Source organism: Mirounga angustirostris, unplaced genomic scaffold, assembly GCF_029215605.1.
Source record: "Mirounga angustirostris isolate CCGP_5_RB_7025 unplaced genomic scaffold, mMirAng1.0.hap1 SCAF_10, whole genome shotgun sequence".
Lineage (NCBI taxonomy): Eukaryota > Metazoa > Chordata > Mammalia > Carnivora > Phocidae > Mirounga > Mirounga angustirostris.
In genome coordinates, this window is record NW_026991718.1 from 83,369,564 (window position 1) to 83,392,708 (window position 23,145).

Below are 23,145 nucleotides of genomic sequence, written 5' to 3' on the forward strand. Positions count from 1 at the left end.
CATAAAATCTTATTGCCCAACTAAATTATAACCCCAGCAGACTTTCCTGCAAAAATTGACAAGCTGGTTTTAAAACTGAAATGGCAGTTAAAGTACCTATATTGTCAAAACAATCTTGAAAATGAAGCACAAACTTGGAAGACCTACATTAACTGATTTCAGCAACTGCTGTAAAATTGCGGTAATTAAGATATCAGGAAAGGCAAACAGATCAATGGAACAGAAGACCAAGTCCAGAATTAGACCCACACATACACATTCAGTTGGCTATTGACAGAGGCACCAGAATCAAATACCAAAAGTCATTCTCATAAACGGTGCTGGAACAACTGGATAACCTTATGCGGGGAAAGAAATTTACCTTAAATATTCCTACCTCACACCATATACAGAAATTAATTTGAGGTGTCTCAAATTATTTTACAAGTAAAAGCTACAACTATAGGCTTCTATAAGAAAACACAGAAGAGGGGCGCCTGGGTGGCTCAGTCGTTGAGCGTCTGCCTTCGGCTCAGGTCATGATCCCAGGGTCCTGGGATCGAGTCCCACATCGGGCTCCCTTCTCTGGGGGAAGCCTGCTTCTCCCTCTCCCACTCCCCCTGCTTGTGTTCCCTCTCTCGCTGTGTCTCTCTCTGTCAAATAAATAAAATCTTTAAAAAACAAAAAACAAAACAAAAAAACCCAAAACCTTACATTTGAAAAAAAAAGATAGTTAGGGGCACCTGGGTGGCTCAGTTGTTAAGCATCTGCCTTCGGCGCAGGTCATGATCCCAGGGTCCTGGGATCGAGCCCCACATCGGGCTCCCTGCTCCATGGGAAACCTGCTTCTCCCTCTCCCACTCCCCCTGCTTGTGTTCCCTCTCTCGCTGTGTCTCTCTCTGTCAAATAAATAAATAAAATCTTTAAAAAAAAAAAAAAAAGAAAAGAAAACAAAACACAGAAGAATACCTTTGAGACCTTGGGGTACATAAAGATTTCTTAGCATAAAAAAGCACTAACCATAAAAAAAAAAGTTGATAAACTGGATTTCATAAAAATTAACAACTTGTGTCCACTGAAAGACACCATTAGGGAAATGAACAGGCAAATCCCAGACTGGGAGAAAAACTTGCAATATATATATAGCAACGGGCTCATATCTAGAATATATAAAAACTTCTACAAACCAATAACAAAAAAGACAAACTTTTTTTTTTTTTTTTTTTAATTCAAAAAAGAAGGTATACAAGGGGCTCCTGGCTGGCTCAGTCAGAGGAGCATGTGACTCTTGATCTTATGAGTTCAAGCCCCATGTTGGGTGTAGAGATTACTTAAAATAAATAAACTTAAAATATATTTTAAAAAAAGAGGGTAGGGGCGCCTGGGTGGCTCAATTGTTAAGCATCTGCCTTCGGCTCAGGTCATGATCCCGGGGTCCTGGGATCGAGCCCCATATCAGGCTCCCAGCTCCACAGGGAGTCTGCTTCTCCCTCTCCCACCCCCCCTGCCTGTGTTCCCTCTCTCGCTGTGTCTCTCTCTGTCAAATAAATAAAATCTTATAAATAAATAAATAAATAAATAAATAGGGTATATGAGTGACCAATAAAAACATGAAAAGATGTCCACCATCATTAGTCATCAGAAAAATTTATTTTAGGCCACAATAAAATAACATTTCACACCTATTAGACTGGTTACAATTAAAAAGACTGGCAACATTACATGTTAATGAGGATGCAGAACAACTAAAAATCTCATACTCTGTTGACAAATGTATAAATGGTACCATCCCCACAGCTGACATCATATTCAATGGTGAAAAACTGAAAGCTTTTCCTCTAAGACCAGGAGCAAAACAAGGATGTCCACTCTTGCCACTTTTATTCAACACAGTACTGGAAGACCTAGCTGCAGCAATCAGACAGGAAAAAGAAAGAAAAATCGTCCAGATTGGTAAAGAAGAAGTCAAACTGCCAGTGTTTGCAGATGACATGACAGTATATACAGAAAACCCTAAAGACTCCACCAAAACAAGCCATTAGGATAAAACGAATTCTGTAAAGTCACAGGGTATGAAATTAACACACAGGAATCTGTTGTACTTCTATACATTAATAATGAAATAGCAGAAAGAGAAATTTTAAAAAATATATCATTTACAATTGCATCATAAATAAAATACCGAAAAATAAATTTAACCAAGGAGGTAAAAGACCTGTACTCTGAAAACTATAAACACTGATGGAAAACACTGAAGATAACACAAATGGAAAGATATACCATGCTCATGGGTTGGAATAATTAATATTGTTAAAATGTCCATATTTCCCAAAGCAATCTACAGATTCACTGCAATCCCTATCAAAATACCAACAGTATTTTCCACAGAACTGTGTGGAAGATATTATTATTTATTTATAATCCTAAATAATCCTAAAATTTGTATGGAACCACAAAAGACCTTGAACAGCCAAAGCAATCCTGAGAAAGAAGAGCAAAGCTGGAGGCGTCACAATCCCAGATTCCAAGATATACCACAAAGCTGTAGTAATCAAAACAGTATGACACGGACACAAAAAAGACCCACAGATCAACAGAATAGGACAGAGAACCCAGAAATAAAACCACACTTACATGGGCAATTAATCTATGACAAAAGAGGCAAGAATACACACTGAGGAAAAGACAGTCTCTTCCATAAATGGTGCTGGGAAAAGTGGACAGCTACATGCTGAAGGAAGCCATCAACAAAATGAAAAGGAATGGGAGAAGATATTTGTAATGATATATCCAGTAAAGGGCAAATATCCAAAATACATAAAGAACTTATACAATTCAACACCAAAATAACAAATAATATGATTAAAAAATGAGCAGAGGACCTGAACAGCCATTTTTCCAAAGCAGACATACAGATGGCCAACAGACACATGATAAGATGCTCAACATCACTAATCATGGCATAATGAGATGTCACCTTACACTTGTCAGAATGGCTAGTATCAAAACAAGAAATAACAAATGCTGGTGAGGATGTACAGAAAAGGGAACCTTCATGGATTGGTGGTGGGAACATACACTGATGCAACTACTATGGAAAATAGCATGGAGGTTCCTCAAAAAATTAAAAATAAAAATACCACACAATCTAGTAATTCCATTACTGGGTATTTACCCAAAGAAAATGAAAACACTAATTCAAAAAGATACATGCACCTTTATGTTTACTGCAGCATTATGTACAATAGCCAAGATATAGAAGCAATCAAGCACCCATTGATGAATGGATAAAGAAGACATGATATGTATATATGTTACATATAGATGTGTATATATCTATATAAAATATACATATTGCAATATTACTCAGCATAAAAAATGATATCTTATGACAACATGGATGGATCTAGAGAGTATAACGCTAAGTGAAATAAGTCAGAGAAAGACAAATACCGTACGATTTCACTTACATGTGGAATCTAAACTACAAAACACAAGAACAAAAAAACACCGCCCCCTTGGGCGCCTGGGTGGCTCAGTTGGTTAGGCGACTGCCTTCAGCTCAGGTCATGATCCTGGAGTCCCTGGATCGAGTTCCGCATCGGGCTCCCTGCTCGGCAGGGAGCCTGCTTCTCCCTCTGACCCTCCCCCCTCTCATGTGCTCTCTGTCTCTCTCATTCTCTCTGTCTCAAATAAATAAATAAAACCTTTAAAAAACAAAACAAAACAAAAAAAACACCGCCCCCCAAAACACAAAAAATAGATAGAACCATAAAACAAACTGGTGGTTGCCTGAAGGGAGGGGATTGGAGTGAGGGGAGGGGATTGGAGTAAGGGGACAAATAGGTGAAGGGGATTAAGAGGTACAACTCTACAGTTATAAAGTAAATTAGTCACAGGGATGAAAAGTACAACGTAGGGAATACAGTCAGTAATATTGTAGGGGCACCTGGGTGGCTCAGTCGTTAAGCGTCTGCCTTCAGCTCAGGTCATGATCCCAGGGTCCTGGGATCGACCCCTGCATCGGGCTCCCTAGTCGGCATGGAGTCTGCTTGTCCCTCTCCTTCCCCTTCTGCTCCTCCTCTCTCTCTCTCAAATAAATAAATAAAATCTTTAAAAAAAATAATATCGTAATAACATTGTATGGTGAAAGATGGTGACTACACTTGTGGTGAGCACTGAGTAATGTATAAAATTGTGAAATCATTAACGTTATACACCTAAAACTAATAACACTGTATGTCAAGTGCATTTCAATTAAAAAAAAAATGGTGCCATCACTGTGGAAATCTGGTGGTTTTTTATGAAGTTAAACATGCATTTATCCTGTTAGTCCATAATTCCATTCTGAATGTTTCCAGTTCTCTTGAGTATGTATCAGTATCTGCAGAAAGACTTTTACCAGAAAGTGCACAGCAGTCTTATTCATAATAGCCCCAAATAGGAAACAGCTCAGTTTTACTCGTTTGTATCCATTTCATTGGGGGGGGGGGGGTGTTCACACAACTTGGAAGCAAAAAGGAATAAACTACTGCTAGGCAACAATATGAATGAAATAAAACACACTGGATGAAAGAAATGAGGTACGTTATGGTATACGTTCATTTATATGAAGTTCAAAAATAGGCAACACTCATCTCTAGCAACAGAAATCAGAACAGTGTTTACCTTGGAGAGAAAGGGGAACCAAATGGAAAGGGACACAAGGAAACTTTCTGGGGTGACAGAAATATTCTAGATCTCGTTTAGGGTATTGGTTACACAGGTGTATAGATTTGTCAAAATTCACTGGGCTGTGCACTTAGGGTCTATATACGCAATTCCAGTGAAAACTGTCACAGGTAGACATGTGTGTGTAACTCAACTTGCAGATTATGAAATTCATATGGCAGAGAAGGGCCAAAGAAAGCAAGACACTTCTGGAAAAGATAAGGTAAGGAGACTTGACTCAACAGATAAAATGTAACATAAAGCCACGGTTATTAAGATAACGAGGTACTGGTACAAGGCGAACCCAAGAGAACATGTCCGGCCTCCCAGAAACAGAGGTGCACATCTGGAACCTCGAACTATGCAAGACCGGCACAGTACACCATGGGGTGCACATGTTCAATAATCAGTGCAGGACAACTGGATACTCACGTAGAAGAAAAAAAGAAACTCAATGCCTGCCTTATACCATGTATCAAAATTATTCCAGATGGATTAAGATCCTTAAAAATGGAAGGCATAACTTTAAAACTTTGAGAGGAAAATATGGAAAAAATACGTTTATGACCTTCGGGTAGGGAAGAATTTCTAAAATAAGGTGCAAGAAAAAGTACAAATGCCAGGAAAAAAGACAACTTTGTTCACGTTAAAAATGTAAAACCTCTGTTCTTCAAAAGACACTGTGAAGAAAGTGACAAGTTAAGATGGGAAAGGACACTGACATCACATATCTGACAGGAACTCCTGCAGAAAGAAAATAACAATGATCTCATAGATGAATGGCAAAATACATGAGCAGGTGTTTCTCAGAAGCATGAGCGGCCAATAGACATGAAAGAATGCTCAACCTGATTCATCATCTGCAATTGCAAATTATACTACAGTGAGACTTCATTTTTTTTTTTTTAAAGATTTATTTATTTGACAGAGAGATAGCAAGAGCAGGAACACAAGCAGGGGGAGCGGGAGAGGGAGAAGCAGGCTTCCTGCCGAGCAGGGAGCCCGATGCGGGGCTCGATCCCAGGACCCTGGGATCATGACCTGAGCCGAAGGCAGACGCTTAACGACTGAGCCACCCAGGCGCCCAAGACTTCATTTTATACCACGAAACTGACAAGACATTTGAAGTCCGATGACATCAGCTGCTTGCAAGAACATGGGAGCAATGAGAGCTCTCTACAATGCTGGTGGAAGCTTCTAAACTGGCAAGACCATTCTGGTGCTATGGAGAAGCCCTCGACATTAGGAGTAAGCCAGCGATCCCTACTTCTAGGCACATGCCTTACGGAATTTATGTTCACCAGGCCATAAGCAAGAACGTCATTGGCTGCAATCTTGTTTGAGACAGGGGGAAACTGGGAGCAGCTCACGATCACTGGACAGGATGCAGCACTAAACAGCAAGAGAGAAAAGCTGCAGCTACCAACAAGGACGGATCTCAAGCTAAGGGTAAATCGCAGAGCACTCTACACGGAATGATATACAAGGCTCTGTAAGACGCAAAAACATAACAATCCATCTAATATAATGTTTAGGGTTTTAGCCATACATACAAAGATCATAAAGCAAAGTAAGGGAATGATAAACACAAATCCAGACAGGATAGAGAATAAGGATAGGCTAGATTTCAAAGGTATTAGTACTGTTCTGTTTCTTTTCTTTCCTTTTTTTTTTTTAAGATTTTATTTATTTATTTGACAGAGAGAGACATAGCGAGAGAAGGAACACAACCAGGGAGAGTGGGAGAGGGAGAAGCAGGCTTCCCTTGGAGCAGGGAGCCCGATGCGGGGCTCGGTCCCAGGACTCTGGGATCATGACCTGAGCCGAAGGCAGACCTTAATGACCGAGCCACCCAGGTGCCCAGTAATGTTCTGTTTCTTATGCTCTGTTTCTTTGCTTTTTCTAAAAAAAAGATTTATTTATTTATTGGGGGGGAGGGGCAGAGGGAGAGAAAGAATCCTGAAGCAGACTCCCCATTGACCACAGAGCCTGATGCAGGGCTCAATCCCAGGACCCTGAGATCATGACCTGAGCTGAAATCAAGAGTCGGACGCTTAACCAACTGAGCCACCCAGGAGCCCCAAACTGAGGTTGCTTTTATTATTCCTTATATCTTATATCAGGATATTCCTTTAAGTATATTGAATAGTAATTAAGTTATATGTGTACATACGCACACACTAAAAATCTACTCATTTCCCCAAACCAGCCTACTGTGGAAATAGACACAGAACCTCAGCCTAATAAACTTGGTAAGATTCACAAAATGCACGTTCCTTGTCTAAAATTTCATTTAATGAAAACATATCATAGATGTAAGTGGTCTACTTCTATTTTCTCAGTTCATCTAAATCCAGTGCTTACTTTACATTGTACCCATATATACAAAGTCCAATATAGGGCAGCCTATCAGTGATTTTCACAAATCCTCCTAGATTCTTGGAAGACAGAGGAAAATACTAAATGTGATGGGATGCCCAAGAAGGTAAACGTCCTGCACAGGGTGGGCATTTGCATCTTCTGGGGTCCCAGCTCTCAGGAGGCCAGCCTCTTCCCTCCTGGACCTCTCCCCAGCTTCACCTTCCACACAAGCACAGCTGACCCTTGAGCAACCCCCAACACAATCCAAAATCCATGTATAGCTTTTGACTCCCCCCGAAAGCTTAACTTACTAGTAGCCTACTGTTAAACAGAAGCCTTACTAATAATATAAGCAGTGGATTAACACACATTTGTATGTTACATGTATTATATATTGTATTCTCACAATGAAGTAGGCTAGAGAAAACCAAATATGATTAAGAAAATCATAAAGAAGAGGAAATACATTCACAGTACTGTACTGTGTTTATAGAAAAAAATCCGAGTGTAAGTGGACCCACGCAGTTCAAACCCGTGTTTTTCAAGTCATCTGTATCTCCACTCTTATTTTTCAACCAGTTCGAGGATGGTATTGCTAAGTGCCTTGTTCCCCTCTTCATTTTCTCTGTACCAAATCCCACCAAGGCCAGACCTCATTTTAAAAAGTCATACAGAAAGAATAAACATGGATTAAGACAATGTTCGAAAGAGATTATCTTGATGTAGAAAGAGGCTTGTAGATCCAACATTACAAGATTAAAGAAAAAAACATACAGATGTGTGTGTGTGTGTGTGCACGTGCACGTGTGTGTGTGTGTATATACAATGTAAAAAATATATATATGGACCCCTGATCTGAGACAGAAATAAATATATTCTGCTATAAGAATGCTATGACTAAGTGACATTGATTAAGATGAGATCTTTACCCCTAATTATTATTCTTGAACCAAAAGAATGACGCTCTGTTAGCTGCTGTCACAGAATGTGCAGAGAATATGAGAGCAACTTCAAGATGGACACGGTGTCCTACGCATCTGCAAAAAATCTCACACCGGAGAATTACAGCAACACTTTAAAATGAAACAAACTCTTCAGAGCCCTCTCAGCTACATGTGTGCCAGAGATCCATCCCATCAGAGGGTTAACAGGAGGTGCCTTCCCAAGACAAGCTGAGGATTAATTCTTCATCTACATTTTAAAAAGGACACTCTACCGAAGTCGGATTTGCTGTTTTTCTCAATTTACATTAATTTCTTTTGAGTTTCTGATAATTGTAAGCGAACAGGGATCAAACAGTCATCCTAATGTTTGGGCCAAAGGCAGCCACGTTCAAAGCCGTACACAAGGACGGGCAGGGACGTGGGCCTCATGCCTGAAACACCATCATGTTATCACCGTCCTTAAAAGGCTTTGGAAAGCATGCTACTGCCTCACGGATAAACTCCAAACTCAGCATAAGACAGGCAGCCCTTAAAAATCCAACCCCACCAACCTTTCCACTCCTATGTATGAAGACAGTTACAGCTATTGACCTACTCACATCAGTCCCCGGTAGTCCCTCGTTTCATTATTATTCGGCTACATCAGTTCCAAATTCTTGAGTCCGCTAGCTGCTTGAGTTTGAAAGTGCCAGGATCTAAGTCTGCGAGTGTCCAAGAACCCTACAAACCAACCAGTTGTGAAGAGGGATCCTAAGCCAAAGCTACTCTCTGAGCACCTTTTCAAGGGTCTGAAACCATGAGTCAGGAAATAGTTACCATTAACTACAATGGTTTGTTTGAATTTAACAACATAACAATCCCTAAAGTAAAAAACACCGCCTCATGCCCATCTGCCAACCCTAGTCACTTGTACATGTGGAAAGAAGTAATGTGTGAGGGTCAAAGCTGGGGTTGAAGGTGGGCATGGGGTGGGGGACACTATAGACTTACCCATAACCCCAACACTGGTTGATCACAGGAATTGGGGCATTAGGGAAAGTGTTCCTGTTCCTGAATCTTCCTATGACCCGCAGTATTTCTATACAAAACAAGGACTTTTAAAAAGTTTGTCTTTTGCCATTTTAATAAAGGGCTTTTATGAAAAAAAAAAGTTTCTTAAGAAGTTTCTCACTTACCCTGGGTAAACATACTTATCGAGACTATGAAGCCATAAGCAGATACCAATACCCATTACAGGGGAAAATCTGTGAAAACTGAAAACACCAACTCTAAAAACCAAACCTAGAAGGGAGTTAAGCAAAGCCGTCATCCATCCTCACGCTCTTGGCAAGGGGTGGGAGGGAACACAGAGCCTCCTGGGCTCCACATCAACGGGTTATTACATGGTCCCCTGTGATCAGGTGGGGCAGTCAAAACACAGAGGGCAGAGCTGACAGCCATCACTGTGGGGAAGAATGATCCAGAAGGGAGGGCTCCGCAGCAAGCACAACATTCTGTGGACTGCCATGCTGGTTCAGGCTGGTCCCAAGGGACATTTCAGGTGGGAAAAGTTAGAAGACAGTGAGGAGGCCCGTTTTCTGTGGTCCCAGTCATGGAGGCTGACCGATGCCTGCACTGGGCCGGCCAGAAATGTCAGGAGATGGACTTGGCTAGGTGGTATCAGCCCAGCTCGGGCCAGCTTACTACAGAAAGCAGAAACAGTGTAGGCAGTGGCTTGGGACCTGCTGCCCGGTCTCCAGCCTGTCTTTGTACCTGGTGGTCCTGAGCACCACTATGACCTGCCCATCCTCCTCCCTCCCACCACATGCTCATTGTGGGCATCAAGCAGGACAGGTAGGTGGAACTGGACACCCATTTTTCCTTTGGTCTGGAAACCTCTATTTCCTATGTTATGTTCCTGACTGAATGAATAGCCAAGTCACAGACTCAAACCTCACTCTTGGGTAAAGAGGCAAATCTTGCTAGCAAAAATTCTTCCACTGCAAGCTACCTTCAGATGCTTTCTTTGTGCTAAATTAGCAAAATAAAATGTTAATCAAAGTCCTCTACTAAAAACAAAGTGCTAAACATCCCCAATTCCTTTGGGCGCTGACAATCGCCTTCAGTCTGCAGAAATAACACATTTAATGCCATTAGCATCTCAAAACTTTAGTTCACACCTTAAAGATGAATTCTGTGAGCCTTGTAAGCCAATCAGCTCTCTCCTTAGGAATATAAATTCTGTAACTATCATTGACATAATCTCGAGATCAAGAAAAAAAAATTAACTTATCTTAGTAACCACTGGAAAGTCAGATGAGATTTGATAGGACTTAAAGGCTCAGTGGTCACAGACAATATTTTTTAATGATAAGAAAGCTTAACATTTTTGTTTCTTAAACTGTAACTGGGTCCTCTGAAAAATCTCCCCTAAATCCTCGAGGGAATGTAATGGGGTACTTAAGGGACTGGGCACAAGGAAGCAAGAAGAGAAGTGATGGGGAAGAAGAGGACATTTCTGTCCTGGCTCAGCAGGGGCTCGGGCAGAGCACTAGGGACCCGGCAAAGTTTCAGCACAGTTTCCCCTGCTGTTTCGGGGGTGGGAGGCAGGGATATGGAATGCATCCCAACATTAAATTAAAATGTAATTGAGGCATGTCACCACTATGGTATTCTAGACAAAGATCTATCACTGCAACCTAATCATGAGAAAACACCAGCCAAGCCCCGGCTGAGAGACAGTCTACAAAATCCCTGACTCTCTTCACGAGTTACTAAGGTCATGAAAAACGAAGACTGAGAAGTGTCACAGATCAGAGGCCAAGAAGATGTAACAACTACATGTGGGGAAACTGGATCAGAAACAGGATCATGGAACAGAAAACAGATGTCAGTGGAAAAACCACTGAAAATGAATACAGCGTGTAGCTTGGTTAACAGTACTGATGCTAACGTATTAGTTCTGATCACTGTACCGTGGTCACACAAGGTGTTCACAAAAGGGGAAGCTGGGGAAGGGTCTATGTGAGCTCTGTACTCTTTTCCGACTCTTTAGTAAGCCCACAGCCACTTCAAAACAGAAAGTTAAAAAGGCAAATGTAATCACAGTTTACTGGTTTATGATCTTGCCTTCAAGTAATCAAAAAGAGAAGAGGGAGCTCCAAGAATCTCCTTTGCTAGCAGGGAAGGGGATGCTCAGAATGATCTGGGGGTCACTCACCGAGAAGGATGGAGGGGCACGCAATGACCAGCAGTCCAGCAGAACGTCCCTAGAGCCTCAGGCTACACTGGGGCGATTTTACTAGCTGCTTTATTGAGTTACTTTAGCAGGTGATTTTTCTCAAGTTTGGTGTCCTAGCTTAAAATGACAGGTATGAATAATACCTACAAATTAAGTTTGTTGTTTTGTTTTTTTTTTTCCTCCTGAGAATGCATTTCAAAGAGGGGAGTTTGGGACTTTCGCTCATTTGAGGTGTTTCTTCCCATAGACAACTTCAGAATGAACTGGGGTAAATGTGAGCTGATTCCCGCTAGGACAAAATCTGATATACTATAAGCTTCAGGAGAAGCAGGCAGGCAAAGGGCTCTGATGGAGAACAGTAGGGCTTTGGGTCAGCAGAGCTGGGAAAGAGCAGAGATGAAGGCTTCCAATGTAAGAATTCAGGCCCCAGAGCTAACCGGGTGAACCATGGTAAAGCAGGAATGGTCCAAAGCAGGCATTCTCAATATTAATCGGGATCCTGAGCTCTCACAGCTTGGACACCTGCTTATGAACTTGGGCAAGTCACTTAAAGCCTCTGCACCTGCTGCCTCCTTGTAAAATAGATATTTGGACTGGACTACGAGCCTCCCCTGTACTACTCTCTAGCTCCTCTGGAGGAAGGGTAGTTATAACAGTACCATAGGAGAGCGATGACTGCTAGAAGACTCATTGTGTGCCAGACTCTGTATTAAGCGCTATCTCCAGGCTCACAAGGAGCCTATAGGTGAGTACTATCATTATCCCATTCTGCAAGGGAGGAAACAGGTTTAGAAAGGTTAAATGACCATGGAGAGCTGATTCCAACCCGGGTAGCTTGACTCAAGCACCCACACCCTTAAGCACTGCACACATCAGCCTGCCCAGGGGTAAAGACTGCTCCAAGTATGGACTGAGGATGGGCACCAATCAAAGACAGCCCTGGCAGATGCCTTGATGGGCACCCCTTGAAAGTCCTAAGCACTGGCTTTGGATAACACATACTTGATATAAATGATTTTCTTCCACTCCCACAGTTCTCTGAGAGGTGGATACTACTATGGACGTGAAGACATTTTTCAGTGGCTTGTTCAAGGTTACGTAGCTACAAGGTGATGAAACCGGTTGCAACCCCAGTTCCTGTTTCTGACTCCATGGCCATATTCTTTCCACTCTAAGGATGGAAGGGGGCAAGTTGATTTCAGATCCTCTCGTAGAATTCAGTCCTCCTGAAGGAAGCGACAACTCCAAACACGAGGCCACCACGGTACGAGGCCTTCAGATGATGCCCTGCTGTAGCTCCAGCTCAGGAACGCTTGCTCCCAGCAGGGCCCTCGCTTTCCCCTCCTGAGTCCAGAAAAGGAACGCTATTATCATCCTTCAGCTTACTCCCTTGCTGCCAAACAGCTTACCCCCGGCACAGCGGCCCCCTAAACAACTTTAGTCACAAATACATGCCTCTGACCAAATGGGGTTCACTGTCAGCACCACCTTACTAAATTTCAGATATAGAAATGATATGTATGTTCACACTTTGCCCCACTAATCTAGTAATTTTATCAAAACAGAATATACGCTTACGTGACTTAAATTCTTACGAAACGGTACCCCATGCTGGTCCCCGGTGTTCTTCACTTCTCAGCCATCTGTTTCATGACTCAATCTTGAAATTTGCCAGGAATCAACAGCAAATGTATTGACTTGTACCATGGACAACATTTCCCTCTTTTGATCAGGACACTACCTGACAAGCACTTCATGTTATCTTTGCTCTCATGTGACAGAAATAGTGTTAAGACTAGCTATAGCACAGTAAATCTGCTCCAGTGACCCAAATGTGCATCTTAAAAAAGAAGAAAAAACACAGCTATAATGTCTAACGTCTCCTTTGTCATCTTGACATTAGCCTGGCGCATACCTGTATGTAACTATTCATAGTTGGTATCCTTTCCCTTGGCAGATACATTTAAATATACATTATGTAAGTGTACACATACATATGCATACACTACTTATACATACTACATATATAATACACACACACACCATATGCATATGTACGATATGCAGATGTCTACAAGCATGTATATACTATGTATGTATACAGTTACATACACACACACCATATGCATATACATAGTATGTCTATATATGTATATATCATATACATCCTATAATAGTACTGCTGGCAGTTATAACTGAAGGGATTTGGGAAGGGAAGGAGGGGGCGGAAGAGGAGCAGAGGGGGGATTAGGTCTCAAGGGCATCTCCTTTAGAGCATCTCCTTAATACTGGATCTTCAAAGAGCCACAAAGAACTGCCAAGTGCCTGCTGGAAGCTAGGCCGTTGTCCTCTTTTACATTCAGTATTTTCTTGAGTCTTTGATTTACTCAGTAGCAGTTGCTTGACTATTGAGAAAAGATCTTGCGCTCAAATCATCTGCAAGATTTCACAACATGCTCAATCAGTGCTCCTGTTCTTTTGCATAAAACACTCAAGCTCATTTGGGGTGGCCCCAAATTAACTTGTTACTTCTACGTTCATTTAGGAGTTACATATTTTTTAATAAAGAAAAACGGGTCCGGTCTGCCACAGAGGAGATGAGTTGTAGAGTCCTGGCCAAATTATTCCAGCAGTATCCAAACACCTGGCTGCCACAAATGATTAATGTATATCTAATGAGGACTGGATTCAGACCAAGATAAAGAGGCTTAACCCAGTAAGAAAAAATTTCCTCACTCTTTCTTAAAGGATCACACATTGTTTAATATTAGTGTGAAGGAGGAAACCATAATAACTACTTTTTTTCTTCCTCCCTGAACAGAAATGCTAGCTGCAAATCAGGCCTAGAAAACTTAGCATTTTTAAAATAAGGAGCTCTGTGCTTTTAAAACTCATCAACTAGAGGACGATGCCTTCTTACAAATCGCTGTCGCTGGACGGTTGGGTGAGACTGAAGCAGCCCGGGGCCTCGGTGGTGGACAAGCTCTCCTCCGGCTCTCCGGACCAAGGGCTGTTGTTCCCCATCATGAGGAGGAAAGGCAGAGAAGCTGAAAGCGAGGCGCACTGCCACACCTCTCACACGAAATCTTTGTAAAATGTATACTGTGAATGTGTACAGCAAATTGGAATTCAGAACCCACTAGAAGTCTAACTCCAGATTAAAATATTCACTGGGTTAACAATTTCTCAGCAGGGGCACTTGGGTGGTTCAGTCGGTTAAGCATCTGCCTTCGGCTTGGGTCATGATCCCAGAGTCCTGGGATCGAGCCCGCATCGGGCTCCCTGCTCAGCAGGGCGTCTGCTTCTCCCTCTGCCTTCCACTCCCCCTGCCTGTGCCCACCTCGCTCACTCTCTCTCTGACAAATAAATAAATAAAATCTTAAAAAAAAAAAAAACCAACTTCTCAGAGCATAAAACTACTGATTTTCAGAGCTGAGATACAGCTCTATAGCCTCATTTACATTTATTAATAATTTATCGAGCACCTACTAAGTGCCAGGCCCTGCGCCAAATGCACATTTTCTTATTACAAATTTTTAGAATATTTTAGAATATTTCCAATATGACCACTACTTTGAGGAAATCGAGACACAGAACTTTCAGTAAATTGCCCAAGGCTCCCAGTTAAAAAGCGGCAGGGGCAGGGTAGGAGCCCACAGCTCAATGCTCACCACCACCATGGAGCAGCACCGTCCGGTCTTATACAGGAACTGGAGACCGGGAAGGCTCGTTGCAAACAGTTCCAAGGGATTCTGGTCAGTACTCTTTCTGGTGCCACACATCAAAGAAGCCACTTCGGTGACTGCTGAATCTGCCTGGCTAGCAGAAATAGAAGGAAAAAGCAAAGGAAGCAGCCAGCCAGAAGTTCCTTCCTATCTGACCTTAGCGCTGGGAGCTTCCTGCTGACCAACAGAGAGAAGCAAGTCCACCAGGAGGGAGCAGTGGGCACAGGCAGGCCCACCCACGACCTCAGTTCTGACTCAGGTCCGCCCGTTCACACTGCCCTAGGACCCTCCTCACACACTTGTGTCAGTTCCTTGATGTGTCACTAAAATCACCCCGGCAGCCTCCTGCCCTCACTCCGGATGGAAAGGCGCCTACCCACAAGCACTCCCTCAAGGATTAAACCCTGCTCCGACAGGTTTTGACCCAGCGCCTGCCCGATACAGTCCATTAGCAATAAGAAGCTGTGTGAACCCCAATTTCCAGCAGCCACATAGAGTCCCCAGGACCACCAGCCGGGGGACGGGGGCATTTTCTAAGGATCACCCAACAGCCCCTGGGCAGAAGCAATGACAGGTGCAGACAAGTGGAGACCACAGCTTCTGTCTTTAAAGTCGTACCCATATAACCCACAGGAGGCAAGCGGAGAACTCAACTTCCATCTGCACCTCCAGAAGGCAATGGAAAGGAAAAATCCCATAGGGGTGGCAGCTTCCAGCCCTTGAGGTCTCTTCCCTTCTCCCGGGCACACCCCTGCCCAGTCTCCCAGTTCAGGGGCAACAATTCAGGCCCGAACGTGACCCGGAATTTGAACTCTGAAATCCCAAAAGCTCCAGGAAACATCAATTACAGCAACAAAACCATTCCTTACGCGGGGGCAGGTCTAGGGGCGCAGGGGTGGAGTCCTGGGATCCTCCCCCCAGAAAACCGAAAGCCTACCCCAAACCCGGGACTGGGTCTTCTTGGATCTTAACCCACCTAAAGACACACACCCACACCATCCACACCCGCTGACCCCACGGCGGGGCACACCTGCCCCAGCCCACACGCACGTGCACACTTGCTCAGCCCAACAAGCCCCCGATCCCCCCATGCCTACACAACAGTCCCCTCCCCGCGCACACACACCTGCCGGCTCGCGCCCCGCCCCCACCCCCAGGCACCTCCCTCCCCGGCCGTACCCCGCACGGCCCCCGCCCTCCGGCTCGCCCCCTCCGCGTGCTGCCCCCAGCGCCCCGCGCCGGCCGGGCCGGGCCACAGCCCTCGGCACTCACCGGCGCGGCGCCCGCCGGCCTCCGCCGTCCCACGCCGGCCCTGCGGCCTGGGGCCCCGCGCCGCCCGCCGCCGGCTCCCGGGCCGCCGCTCCTGGGCTGGCCGGGCCCCGCCGCCGCCGCCGCCGCCGCCGCTTCCCGTCACGTGGGGCGGCACCCGGCGCCGGCAGAGGGCGGGAGCGCGGCAGTCCCCGCGCCGTCCAGCCGGGCCTGCGGCCCCCGCCGCCCCGCCACCCAGCCGCCCGTGGGCGCGGGGCGACGCTGATCTGCGGGCGGCGCCCTCGGGGGCCGCCCCTCGGCCTCAGTTTCCCCCCGCCTGCCGGGATCACTACAGCGCCAGCCTCGGGGCGGTGCGCAGGGTCAGATGAGTTAATTCATGCAAAGCACTTCGAACACCGCCTGGCACCGGGTGGGTGCCCCAGAAATGCTGGCGGGGACTGTTGTAGTTAATGTATTCTCTCCTCCCCCACCGGCACGCAGAGCCTCAGGAAAACACGGGCCTTGCCTGATTTGCTCACCGCTCAATTTCTAACACCGACGCGGCGCTGGGCAGAGTGTAGGCTCTCGGGAATACCTGCTGAGTGAATGAATGACCCAACCAATCAATGAGTCCTGGAAAGGCTTGACCATGCTGCCATCTGACAAAGTTGGGCTCCGGGAGTTGACTAGCTGGTGGTGGTCGCTGTGGGGCTGAAATATCCCGTTGGGCGGGCGCTGCCCACCACCCCAGGCCCAAGGCTAATCCAGAGCCCCCAGGGCAGAAAGGAATCCCTAGAGAGAGTTGTATATTTGCATGACGTATTTATTTTAAAAGGGAGTCCTGGGTCTATTTTACCCACTCTTTTTAGTAAAAGTCCATCAGTAGCTATTCCTTTGCGTCACCAGCTACAGTGAAGAATCCTGGGGTACTATATGAATCCATGAACCTCTCTCTTCAATATATACTCAAAATCCAGTTTTAAGATAAAACCATTAGGACGCTTCCTCCAGGGTTGTCAGCGTTCAATTATTAGCATATAAACAGCAAATGTTCTAAATGATTTTCCCAGACTTTAGAACCCACCGTGACCTGTGGCCTCAGCTTTCTTCTGCCCCCTCCCGCCCAAGGGATTGTAAAACAAAGACGTTATCCTGAATCTGGAGGCAAATACTGGATTCTAGTCTGTGGTCTTCTGTTTCAAAGGGAGAAGAACAAATGACCCCCACCCCCACCCCAATAAAGTTAAATGAAGGAAATAAAGAACCATCAAGAAGCAATCTTCTGTGGCCTGTCCTTTACCCCACCTCCCGAGTTCATGGCCACACACGTGCCCCACCCGGAAACAGTGCTTCAGTTCTGCCCAGTGAAACCAGCTTAGCCTCGAGATGGGGAATGGGTTTCCCAGAAGTGTAGAGCTATGACCAGCAGTTGCCCTTCAAGGACAAGCAGTAGTGAATGGACTCAAATCTAAGGAGGCCAGCGGCCAGTGGAGCCAGGGAGCGGAAAAGTATCAGAGCAAATCCAGCCCAGTCTCCTCATTTTGCCCAGGCCTTGGGAGAATATGGGAGTGGTCATCAGCTAATCACTGACCCAGCTGGGCCTAGAATTTGTGCTTTTCCATTTTAGTGCCCTATACATCACATGGAGAGCTGCGCAAAACTGGTTACAGAGGTGACCATTTCCTGAATGCCGGACGCTGGTCTTATAGCAATTATCTCATTTAAGCCTTGCCATATCCTTATGAAGTAGGCACTAGTAATGTCTCCATTTTATAGGTGAGTTGACTAAGGCAAAGTCCCAAAGACTTGTCCCAAATTCCATGGTGGTAAGAATAGAGCAGGAAAAAGAATCCAGAATTCAACACCACAGTGAATTTTTTAATGAAGTTACGTTCTATTGAGTAGTTGATGGAGCATTTGTGTTCTGCTTTAAACAATCTAGAAGTCAAAATGTGTATTAACAAAAAAGGGGAAAAAAGATAATTCGGAAATAATTATTTCCTTTGTGAAAGGATTTCCCATAGGATTCTTAAAATGGCAAGTTCCACATGTGCACATGATTCCACCTAGAAACATTTGTTCTTCCTGGAACTTTCTGAGAAGTCTGTTTCACATATGACAGACACCTGGATATAAATAACTATTCCATAAACTTGCAAATATCTGCATCAGGCTAATTCTAAATTCCTCATGCTGTTTTGATTGGTTACACTGAAGAAGAAATAATCAAATTCATATGTTTTTCAAAGGAATTTTCAACTTCATTTATTAATATTTAGTAAATATCCCTTGGGCCCATACTGAACATGTTAAGAGTATTTTATAGAATGTGCAAAAGATGAGTTCTAACAGATTAATGATGATTAGGAGTTGAATAGATACAAGTGAATACTTCCATAGTTGCTAGCCATTCCCCAAACTTAATATCCTCTACTTGGACCTCCTCATACTTCCTCTGGGTTCCTCACTTCTTCACTGGCTATAAGCTCCTGAGGGCAAAGTGTGTGTCTACCATGTTCTTGCTGTGTCTATCTGCATGTAGGAAGCATGTAACCAATTTTGAAAATTCCTGATGCTCAATATTAATAAACCAGGTTATCTTTAAAAGAGGCTTTTAATGCTAACATTCTGCTACTCTCATTTATAAGCAGTCTTGTTAAGAGTACACCTTTTGAATGTTTGGGTATCATTTTAGAAGATGAAGTTAAGCAAAGAAAGGTTAACATTTATTATTTTTTAAGCAAACTTAGCTCACTACATGCCATGTTTTAAGAGCTTTTACGTGTATTAGCTCATTTAAGGATATATGTACGTATATCCATATACCTGTAATCTAGATTCAGTAAAATAAACTTTTTGAACTATTATTCAAGTCAACTATTTCTTGAGCTACTCCCATGTCCCAGGTACTATGGCAGAGGCTGCTGGGGATCCTGAAATGAGGAATACACAGCCCCCCCCCCCCCCCAAGCAACTTAATTTTGTGTGGTGGTTTATAAAGTACGGTTGATAATCAACAGTATCAACATCACCTCAGAACCTGCAAATGCAAATTCCCATGTCCCTACTCCAAACTTCCTAAATCAGAAACTGCAGGGTAGGGCCCAGCAAACAGTTTTTCATAAGCTCTCCAGGTGGCTCTAATACTCAATTTTGAGAACCCCTGATTTAGTGGAATATGTGGAAGAAGGACCCACCTAATCAGATCCTAATGCAAAAAATAACGTGCTCTAGAAGTTTGGTCACAGGAGAGCTCACTTAGGAAGTGCCTGGGAATCAGGAAAGGTTTGCTCATATTCATTCAGCACATGCTATTGGTCTTATACAGTGTGCCAGGCACTGTGCTGGGTACCAAGAACTCGAAGACAAAACACCATTTCAAGGAGCTCATGAAGGGGTGACCTATGGGATGAGTAGCTGAAGTCAGCGAATGCATCCTTATTATGATCTGATTGTAAAAGGAATAAGAAATGACAATTAAAAATATAACCATTAATTATTATTGTGGTACCAAAAGTAGTTATTTGAAACTCAAAGCAGAACTGTGGTTCTAGGGCGCCTGGGTGGCTCAGTTGGTTGAGCGACTGCCTTCGGCTCAGGTCATGATCCTGGAGTCCCTGGATCGAGTCCTGCATCGGGCTCCCTGCTCAGCGGGGAGTCTGCTTCTCCCTCTGACCCTCCCGACCCTCCCCCCTCTCATGCTCTCTCTCTGTCTCTCTCTCTCAAATAGATAAATCTTTAAAAAAAACAAAACAAAACTGTGGTTCTAAACACCTAAAAACACAGGTCAAAATGTGAAGTACTCTTTAAACTGTTATATTCACTTTGAAGCTCCTTAATTTTATTTATGCTCAAATATATTTTTGACAACTAATGCTAAAATATTTGTAACATAAGTATCTTGACTATTACAATACCAACAGGAAGAATCAACACCCAAAGTTTTCAGTACATATTTTGTTCATGACTCATTCATTCAACGTTTATTGAGTACCTACTAAGTACAAGCATTGTGTGTGCTACTGACCAGGTGAGAGATTTCAAGGAACTGCATGGACCCTTTCCTACAGGAACTCATAAACCAGTGAGGCGATGATGCCAGGCATGGTAGTGTTTATTGGTGTCCCTCGGTTTGTTTTTGTCAACTATAGGCACCAAATAAAAATGTTAAAGAATGAGACCTCATGATCTTCAAGTAAAGGGAAAATTCTTATAATACTGAACATAAAAAACTGTTGGTTACGATAGAATACTCACAGATAACAGGGTAGCAGGAATGAACTTCAGTATACAAACTCAAATGTGTAACAAATAGAATTTTTTTCTGTAACTGAGCTTTATTTCTTTTTCAAGCTCCCACTCAGCTGCAGTGACAATAATCTTATCAACAGAGGCCCTCTCTCTTTCCCTGGGCTGTGTTAATCAGATTGGGGAATTTCTAAAGTGCCAAGATAGGAAGCAGGAGATGTCAGGTCCTAGCATCACTGCTCCCCACAGGGATTCTGAGATGTTCTTTGTCCACTCTAGTGTTTGGTTTTCAGTCTCATTGTTTCGGTGCTGACGGGCCTGGTCCTTCCAATCCAGGCGACTGCCTAGCTTGAGGGTCGGGGAATGTCTGTGGCTTCCTTGCCCTGTCATGTGGCAGAAATCTCTGTGAGGTGGCCCTTCTCCCTAGACATATTTGAAACATTACCTCAGAACTTGTTAGGAATGTAAATTCTCCCCCACTCCAACTTCCTACATCAGAACTCTGATTAAAACACAGTCACCTGACCACAAATTCTCTGAGGCTCCACTTACCCAGGCTCTGCCCAGGATGGAGTGGGGGCAGGCTTTACCAAATAGTCTCTTTCCTTTGGGGAGTGTTAGACTCTCATTCTACTTCCTCCTCTCTGAATCTTGATGTTTTTTCCTGCCAGAGGGGACACTCCCTCTAGAGATTTTTGGTTCAGAGGCAACTGGAATTATCTTAATGGATTCAGTTTTAAAGCAGAGTAGTATTTCTGGGAAATTAAGAAAGAAGAGAAAGAACAGTTCTACCTGCCACAAAACATTTTTGCTTGAGGCTTTAGGTTAAGTGATTAGTCTAGAAAACCACAGGGTAAAAGAGCCCAGCAAGGATGTATAATCATATTTTCAGACTCTTAAACTCAATTTTTTCCCCACCTACACCACCATCCTACCACTTGCTTCCTTTGATGACAGTCAATAGGCTACAACAAATCTCCAAACAGAGGAGGCATTTTACATACTCTAGCTCCAACCTCACAACATTGTGGGGTGGCCTTATAATGTCTTTTTCACAGGTGAGGACACTGCAGTGGGGAGACATGAAATATTTGTCCTAGGTGAGTGCTGGAGCCAGGGTTAGAATCCAAGTCCAGGCCACTCCAAAGCCTGCCCTTTCTCCAGTTTTCTAAACTGCCTCATTATTATGGTTGAATACTTTCTAAAAACCACCTACCAGTTAATAAGCACCTGCTCTGTGCCAAGTGTGTTATATAATCTGTACTCCTTTGATAATTCTTCACAGATGTTAGTATAGCTATTTTTTTTCTGATAAGATTGAGGCTGAGAGACTTAAGTTACTCACCCATGGACTCCTTTTGCAGCAGAAAAAAATTTGAACTAAGGTGTAGTATTCAAGCCCAGACTCCTTCTGAAACAACTGCTTTTGCCAATAAAACAGCGTGCCTTCTGGAGAAGGAAATGAGGATAATACCAGTCACACTAATTTCACTATTCTTATGAAAATGTAATCAGATTTTGGATATAAAATACCATGATCCTAATACCATGAAGTTAATGCACTTAACTCCAAATTAGAACATCCAGATACCTGCCTCACCTCAGGTCTAAAACTGTTCTATTTTGGGCAAGTCATTTAAATGTCTTTCAGGTCAACTTCCTCAACACTAAAATGAAAGAACTGGACTAACTGAAGTTTCTGCCCAGTTCTGAAATTCAATTTCTAGATAAAGTATCATATACATAAATGATTAAGAAGAATTGCAAAACACCTCTCAGCTTTACCTTATCTTTTTGATTTAGCATCTCACTTATTCTCCAATGCTTCTTCAAGATTTATCTTTTAGCATCCTCAGAGTTGTTCACATGTTTTACTGCAGTAATTTCCAGTAAGATGATACATCATAGAGTTTGCAAACAGTAAGCACTTAGAACATGCCTGCAAGTTTTTAATGTGCCTAATATTTTGGGATGTGTATCTCTTCCACAAAAGATGAAAGAGAAGTAGAAGAGATTTCTTGGTGAATTACCAGGGATTAGATCATCATTGAAACCTACAAGAACTTGTTTAAAACTGTTACTTCACAGTAGTTACGAGTGCAGAGAAAATGCACTCGAGTGCCAGTCTTTTACTTCCTCCTTCTCTGATCTTCAGCAAAGTACCCTATGCCTCAGGTTCCTCACCTGGAAAATTAGCATTCTCGTCACATATATCTCAGAGTGCTGTTCTGAGGAGCAAGATTATCCATATTAAATCCAGTACGTGGCACATCGTTAATGTCCAACCAATGTCCGGCTGTTTCACGGGCGGTTTTGTTACTGTTTTCATACGTGAGCAGGTAAATTCGGAGTATTATTTCAGGGAATACGTGAGCGCCTACTATGTGTGAGGCCATGGGGTTACAAGGAATTAAAGTCTCTGGCCTAAGAGCATCATCGTCTTGAAGGAGGATTAGAAGACAAAGAAGCAGGCTGAAAAAAGAAAACCAAGACAATTTCAGAAGCTATCAGTGCCATATATAGGGTAACGGACATCTGGCTGCCCCGCCTCTTTCCCGCGAGACTGCCCAAGAATTCCCTTTGGCCTCTGCCACCGGACGTCACAGGAAGCGCGACCAATCGTGGCCCGCTTCGGGAACTTCGTTTTTCTTGTCTCTTCTTGCAAGACGTCCAACGCCAATCGTTTTCTCTGCAGACGTCCCTTCCACTT

At 43.6% G+C, this 23,145-nt stretch overlaps 1 protein-coding gene across 2 annotated transcripts in view; it reads right to left on the reverse strand.

The window, feature by feature from the left end:
* TGFBRAP1 (transforming growth factor beta receptor associated protein 1) overlaps positions 1-16,351 on the reverse strand; it is a 66,029-nt gene extending 49,678 nt beyond the window's left edge. For both annotated transcript variants that reach the window (XM_045885271.3, XM_064572667.1), the window contains exon 1: positions 16,212-16,351. The gene's annotated coding sequence lies outside the window, so the exon portion shown is untranslated. The remainder of the gene's footprint in view (positions 1-16,211) is intronic.
* Positions 16,352-23,145: the final 6,794 nt, after the last annotated feature.